The sequence below is a fragment of the Fringilla coelebs genome, assembly GCF_963513975.1.
Source record: "Fringilla coelebs genome assembly, chromosome: 5".
Lineage (NCBI taxonomy): Eukaryota > Metazoa > Chordata > Aves > Passeriformes > Fringillidae > Fringilla > Fringilla coelebs.
The window spans coordinates 50,757,163-50,765,287 of NC_140033.1; positions in this window are offsets into that span (position 1 = coordinate 50,757,163).

Below are 8,125 nucleotides of genomic sequence, written 5' to 3' on the forward strand. Positions count from 1 at the left end.
ATTTGAGAAGAGCTGGGACATCTCCTTCTGCTTTTCACCTGCAAGACAGCATCATGATCTTTGACATCCAGAGAACTTTCTTTGAACCTTCTCTGCAGTTCATCTCATTGTGAAATATGTGCCTCTGGAAAGAGAACAAGGGAGGGAAGGCTGGGAAGAGGAACACAGTCCTTTATTCTACATCTAGGAAGTGGGATAAACAAAAGATTACACATAAAAGTCAGATAACTTCATATACTGATTTACTACAATCACTAACATGCTCCACTGAAGAAAAAGGACAGAATGAGGGAAAAAATAGGGACAATGCACAACTGACAAAAAGAGTAACATAAAAAGTAAAAATAGGGATGTGTGGAAACAACTAAATGTAAGGAAGAATTGGGAAGAATCTATCCTTTCTCTAAAGAAATGCAGTGCATTTCCAAACTTGACCCACAGGTGTCTGGCTATCTAATTTATGAGATGTGAAGTTGACCACCCAGAAGGTTGACTATAAATTATATCTCTTAGATATGTCAATATGATTTACATTAGGAGATAGGAAGGGAAAACTGATGAATCCTGACCTTACCCTCTGGGGAACTGCCTGGAATATACTTTGTTGGTACCTGAAAGTCTGTAGATGCCCTGAGGTAGTAATATTCCTTGCCAAGACCTCTGCATCATAAAAGGTAATAGATCAGAGCATTTTTTCCACTGTCTGACAGCATGGCTGCCTAGCACAGCTACAGTCTAAGATCTACAACATTTGCAATTTTACTGACCAAGCCTTGCTCAAATCCTTGCTTTTTCCTCTTCTTTCATATATCTTCATTGTTTAGCCTTTGTTTCTCTCTCTATACTTCCATTTTGGTTTGTTGGGGTTTTTTTGCAGTAGTGAAACAGCCAGTAGGTCAAGAGTAATTATTTTTCTTGTATAGTAAATGCTTATCAGGTTGTATATGGAATACTGGAAGACTGTATCTGGAACACCATCACTTGTTTTGGACCCTAAAAAACAAGAGTGACAGTCTGATAGAGCTCAACCAAGGACAAATAAGGCTGGAGCACACAATATTCAAGGTAAGGTTGAAGTAAATGAGTTTAGCTTAAAAGGGAAAAGACTGGGAGGGAGATATAATTGTTACTCCAACTAAACAAAGGGAAATTAAAGAGCAGACACAGCTAGACTCTTCTCCTACGTGGACAATGAAAGGACAGGCAAGGAGTTGCACAAGCAAAAAAATCTCAGTGGAGATAAGAAAAAACAATTCAACTTGAACAAGGGCCTAGAAAGACTGTGGGATCTCTATCATGGGAAATGTGCAAACTTTGACTAGAAATTTTAACCTATTCTTTATATTAGGTCATCTTTGAGCTATTCATTCCATATATGACATTTGGTGGCCTCTTCTAACCTTACTTATTCTATGTTCAGATACCAGATGCTATCTTCAGACAACCAAAGCCTCCATCAGAGTTACTGGCCAGCCAAGACAATCTGCTTGACCTAAATTAAAATCTCTCAGGCATTTGGCAACCATGAACACTTCAGACAGTCTATGATACAGTGCTACAAAATTAAGTTTCTTGTATTAAAAAAAAGGAATTAAATGAAACCCACATTTCTGTAAAATCAACACTTCCAAAATCATTGCCTTTTATAACATCATATTAAAATGTATTGATGCATATTCTCAGATTGGATTGACAGAAAGAAGAAATCCACTGATCTCCATGCTTTGCTTATATTTCCTGTCTCATTCATCTGCAAATTCTTTTCTCCTTGATCACCAACTTTTCCCACCTCGCCATTTTCCCTTGGAAATGGTGAAATTTTTCATCCCTCCCCAAGCTCATCATCTTCCTCCTCAACTTACTTTTCTCTTCACAGAACCTTTTATTTCCTTTATTGATCCCAACCTTTGTCCTCCTAGACTTGAACCTCTAAGCTGCAAAAGAATTCCTCAAGGCACCTCCCCTAAATAGCAACTAATTATTTGGCTTTGGGCCTGCACCTGCTTTATCAGCTCTCTTGTCATCAAGTCTATCAAGTGTGTGGGGAAGCTTTGGAATGACCAAGAAACCTATAAACTGACCTGGTAATCCCAGGGAAAACCTGGTCTGCATTAATGATACTTGTAAAATAGTCAAGAGAGCTCGAGAGGTGCGTAAAGTACCTTTGAGCAGACTTCCTCAAATGTTGCCTGACACTTCAAGTATTCAGTGCTCCAAGAAGGGGGAGGAGAGAAATATGTCTGCCATGAAAATGAATAGAGAGACTAAAATTATGCACCACACAAGCACTAGACCTGCACTAATTTTATTAGTAACTAATACATTTCTTTGGGTTTTCTTTTGCCTTAGTAGTTTGTCTCCCATCACCTTCAGTCTCTTTATTCTTGCTCATACTGTGGCCTTTAGACATCAACAGTCTCAGTATAAGAAATAAAACAGTTATTCACCATGCCTGGCATGCTGACACAGTGAAACAAAGGATGAAGAAACATTTACACAACTTGAAATTGGGCTCTTTAGGCTGTTAACTAGTGAGCAGTCAGAAAGGCTGCAGAGTTTTATAAATAGACCTGATTCAGAGAACAAGAATCACAGAAAATAACACTTTCACCACATAACTACATAACTCCAACTGGTATTTTAGAGATATAACTTGAAAAGTCAGTGACATTTTGCTCTCAGTTACAGAAAAGTTACTGTTCACATATTTTGAACGCAAGACATGGGGCTTACCAGTCCACCTACATCATCATGAAAATATACGAAGAATTCATGAACATAACAGAAATTTTATACTAGAAAAATTGTTAGTTTATCTCCTCTTGAATCTATATTCTGATTCATCAGACCAGACCCGTATTTCTAATCTGAATATTTTATTTTCAATTGTTGTTGCAAAACACAAAAAAAAATTGAAAACAAAACACACTTGCTTGACTTGGCAATACAGTTCACATTCTTAACGATAACTCTCTTATGCTTTCAAAGTCTATCAGATTTAGCTAGGCTAACAACAGACACTCTGCTTTTACATATAATGCTTCTTCAAATCTCAATAAACTCTTTGCTGAAATAATAGCCGTCCAGCTGCTAAACCCACAAGATAATTAAACACTCTATGAAAGGACATTTCTTTTTAAGCAGATTGAAATGTTATCAAATGATGACTCCCTCTTAGTTTGAATAATAATTATTCAAATACTTTTTTCTTTTTAACCTTTTCTCATGTAAGTTCTCTCTGAGGCCCTTGGGCAATAGAAAAACTAAAAATGTAACTGTGGGATAGCAGAAGGCTGTGTGAAGAAGGCAGGAAAAAAGGCATTAAATAGTTACTTCATTCTCATTTAAGCTCCAAATCTAGCTTCAGCGGGACTGTTCATAGTCTAAAAGTTAAGGGTAAAGACTTTATCCTTAACTTATCCAAGTGCAAGATCACACTGCCTTTGGCATAAGAATTGTTTCTTGCTATGAGACATCTAAGTACAATACTCATAAAAGGCCCCATTTACAGTTAGATGTAGAAAATTTGATGCAGTATAAAGCAAATGAGAAAAAAGCATCTAGGAAGAGAAACTTCTAGTAATTTCCAATAAGTCTATTCTCCAAATAAATGCCTGAATGAGTTTTCTTGTACTGATTTGGTTTGAGTCCCCATTTTGACTGGACGTATGAAATACTGCTTAATACTGCTTTACTAACCACAGAGAAATTGAAGATGTGGTAGCCTTGCTTAAGAATGTACACTTGAATTAGTGCTGACAAGGAAATCCAAAGAGTACACAAACAACAATCTCTTAAAAAACAACAACAACAACAAACATAATGGAGAAAATAAGTTAACAATGGCTATTTTTAAAGGACTAGCAAACTACGTAGAACCACAGAAGGGTGTTTGCTATATACCACTGATTCCCGTCAAGATACCCCCACTTTCACTTTGGAAAGGGAACAACTCCCTTAATCACACATTTGGCTTTCTTTCTCCAAGTGTCTATATCTACAAAAATCACTTCTTGCCCAAAACCTACCTATTTATTTCTCTAAAATATGACTGTAGGGTGTGCTACCATTCTAAGGGAGAGTCTAGCAGATGTTTTTGTTTTGCTGTCTCATCTTCAGGCTCCTTTTAAGGAGCTATTAGTCTTCCCTAATCCCCCAACTAAATTTATCAGCAGTTGTTTGCAGCCAAGAGTTAAGCTAAATTAAACTTTGAAATCCCTGTACAGTGTATCAGATGCACTTCTCTTAGGGGAGCAGAAAGTTCCAAATATTCCACTTACCAAAATGTAGGAGAACTGTGTTTTTCTCTGCAGGTATCTCAAAGCTTCTACATATTTTTCAAGATGACCACAATTTTCCTGATTTTATAAGAGAAGGAACTCAGCTATGGAAACAACTTTTCATTTAACTCTGCATCAGGTATGTACTTGCTTTTTTTACATAGGTACAAACTCTCTTCTACAAGTGTAGATTATGTAGGGAGGAGAAATGTATACACACACACACAATTAGGTTAAGGCTGCATGCATGCTTGAGGCATCTGTTCCAGGTGACACCCACAGTGAAAAGGTATTTATCTACATCTCTCTCTCTCAGCATGTATGTATCCATTCCCCAGCCTTCATCCACACAATCAATCATTCCCTTGTTTGCTTGTCTCACATACCCATAAGTACTTACCAGAACAGATATTTCTCACAGTCTTAATGAGTAATAAAATACACAGTGGTTTAAAATGCTGTATGTCAACACTTAGTTAGCTTTGGTGACAATATAATTCCTCATTCCAGAACTGTATTCTTCTGTGGTTCTTCTATGTCAGAAGAGGGACAATTATGTACCCTTAGATACACACACACACATACAAAAAAAAAAAAAATCGAAACCAAAGCAAACATCACAACAACAAAAAAACCCCTCAAAACAAAACCACAAAACAAAACACAGTATGACAGTCCAGCATGTACTCTTTCTTATAAACAATAAAAAGCACATGCACAGAATACGGATGCTTAAGAAGAAAGAGCATAAGAGACAAGTCTTCTACCTCGTTTTGCCTTTAGATTACAATCTAAAACATCAGTAGTTTTCATCAGTCACTGATATCTAACAAGAGATCAGTACCCACATAGATTTATGGTGTCAGTGAAACTCCTAACCAATTGGCCTTCTCTCTGCAAAGTAATTATTCAGCGCTACTAATTGATCCCCATCACATTGCAGTTCCTGAGAAAAGCTCTAGAAGAGGACCATGGTGAAATCTCCATTAAAAACACCACAAGAGTCTCAATGACAACTGTGGGAGACGGCTCAAACCCTCAAAAGACATCTGAGTTGAAACTGAAGCTCTCTGGATGTAAAAGCAATTCTTGCAAACCAGGTTACATTAAACTGGTGAAATAAAAACAAATTTCCTCTCCTAAGACTTCATAGGATTTACCCTGATGCCAAATCAAAGATTTGTTCACAAAATCATTTATCTATCCCTTCCTCCAGTTTTGGGGTTTTTTTCAGAGAGAAATTGTGTGTGAAAAGTGTGATTTCTGCTGTCTTTATTCCCATGGCTACTAGAAACTGCTAGAAAGGGAATTGGGCACATCACACAAAATGTCAGGTTAACAAATACCAACACAACAGCTCAGAGAAACAGACACTTTATCACACCTTCATCCTCCCATATCACACTAAAAGGAAGGGGGAAAAAATCAACAGAAAACTAGCCAAAACCATGAAAGGCAATCAAATACATCCTTCAGAAATGTAAGCTCATCTAAAAATAGTATGAAAGGTTAAGCAAGTCACTTGGTTTAACTCATAGCAGTAATAAAGGTCTTTGCGAGGGATTTGCACAAGTTCTGTGCTGTTACAGTAGCATCTGTCTCCTCATTGCTGGAGACAAACGGTGGCAAGGATTTAGAGCATGTATAACCTGAGAGAGGAATCATCTGTCATTCCCTCACAGGGCATTAGCAAACTTTTGCTCTCCTGGGAGAAGGAAGAGCCCCACTCCTCCCCCTGTCTCTTGTGAACACAGCTTTAAGCATTCTTACAATATGCTTATGAATACAGGCTTATGAATAATGTTAATAATTAGAACAAATCTAGTTCTATTAAGAAAGGGCAAAAGAAGCCCAGCTGAAAAGAGACAATGTTCTGTGCAATAAAACAGGGTGAATATGGTAGCAAAGAACAGGTCAAGTAACAAACAAATCCTCTATGTGAAAGGAATGGTCTCTTTGCTTCAACCAAGAGAAACTGCTGTCACAAGCTATACTTGTCACCATCGAGACCCCGAGCAACAAAAAAGAAAAGGATGGTCCATTTTGGAAGATACCACGCCATGACAGGATGTAACATGCAATTTCTTGTGCCACTATACTGTGTGGTCTCATGTAAACAGTTGATTTGTTGGTGTTTCAGGTTGTCTGCCCTTTAACAGGAGAAAGTGTTGGAAAAATAAGTCCTTAGGAAGCCAGGCCATAGTAACAGAAGACATAGAAGTGCATTACCTCTGAGATCAACAAAGTTTTTATTATGCCCTGGTATTTGCTTTTTCCTTCACAAATTATAGAGCAGAATTGTCAACAGAAGTGCTGAAAAAAGAACTGAGATTATAAATTTCAGAGGAAAAATGATGCCAACCAGCACATCACTTGTGTCTTGCAAGTCTCTGCATCATCCACAAGCAAGTTATTAATGATCAATTTTCTGAAATATCTCATTCTTCTTCAAGACAGAAGCTTCTGTGTCACAGTGAGATCAAAACTCAAAAGGCTTAGAAGGCTATTGCCTCTTACAAACAACCATCAGAATACCAAAACCTGAGCCTAAAGTGCTGATGTATCTCTACCAAATGCATTGATACTCTACTTCTATATTATAACTTCTTTTACCTGCACAAGGCATATATACAAAGTTTCAAAAGCAGGAATTCAAAAAGGCCCTGCAATAGGATGATTTCTGCAAGAGATTGCCACCACGAATCTTTTGGGGAAGGAGAAACAATACAAACATCCAAGCAAAAAAAGTATGCCCATAATGAGGATCAATTCAGATGTGCAAAATATATAAAAAACGTAAGTTTCTATAAAAATGGTTAGTCCAATAAATCTATTTCCCTTTTGCAAATAATTTTTTAAGTTGTAGGAATAAACTTTTTCACTTTCATAGGAAAATCAAGAAATCCCCATACATAAAATTATTAACAATGTGATGATTATCAGAAGGAATATCTAAAAGGAAATTGTAAGAAGTTGAGATGCAGTGGAAATGGCAGGGAAAATATACTTCCCTTAAGAATACACCTGTGACTCTTTCTTTAATATTTTTTTCTCCTGAACACAGAGAATAAGGATTTTACAAGAGATAAACTCAAATTTTCAATTTGACATTTACCCGAGGGGATCCCAGGTGGGTGCTGGTGGACGAGCTTACACTTGAATGTCTGTCCATTCTCTTAAGAAGTTTAGAACAGGTAGCCAGAGCAGAGATTTCCTTCCTGTAGCCTTCCATCTAGGCAACCTAAAGATATAGAGAACTGCAAGCACAGGAGAATTCAGCGTTTGGTCATATTGAGGCCATGAACAACATGGAGATATTCTTTTAGTGCAAATAAGATAATTTTGTGTGTATTTGTTTATTAACAACTGTACTGATGCTGTTCAACTCATTTCATCAGAGTGACTGAAAGAAGCAATTCAGAATAATGACTTTTATTTAGTGTCATTCACCTTAGCTGGATTCAGATCATCACTTAAACTTAAGAAGATATCTCATTTACCAATTGTGTAAATAGAAGAACTGTTTTCTAATAAAATATTGACAATAAATAAACAGCTGACACCACAGTGCTCCTGTTCTGGTAATAATTATAGACTTCCTTATCTAGCAATTTACACTTGGGATGATGGCAGCAAAGCCCCAGCTTGCCATTTGAGCATCACAGATATAAAATTATTCCCACTTGCTGTTAACCCAGGAAGATATAACTCTTTTACAACCTTTGACTCTTAAATCCATCTAACTGGGCACTAACATCTCTGAAATTAATTACAAGTGCATTAATTATTTCTTTTTAAAAGGAAAAAAAAGACAAGGAAGAAGAAAAAAAAATAAGAAAAAAAAA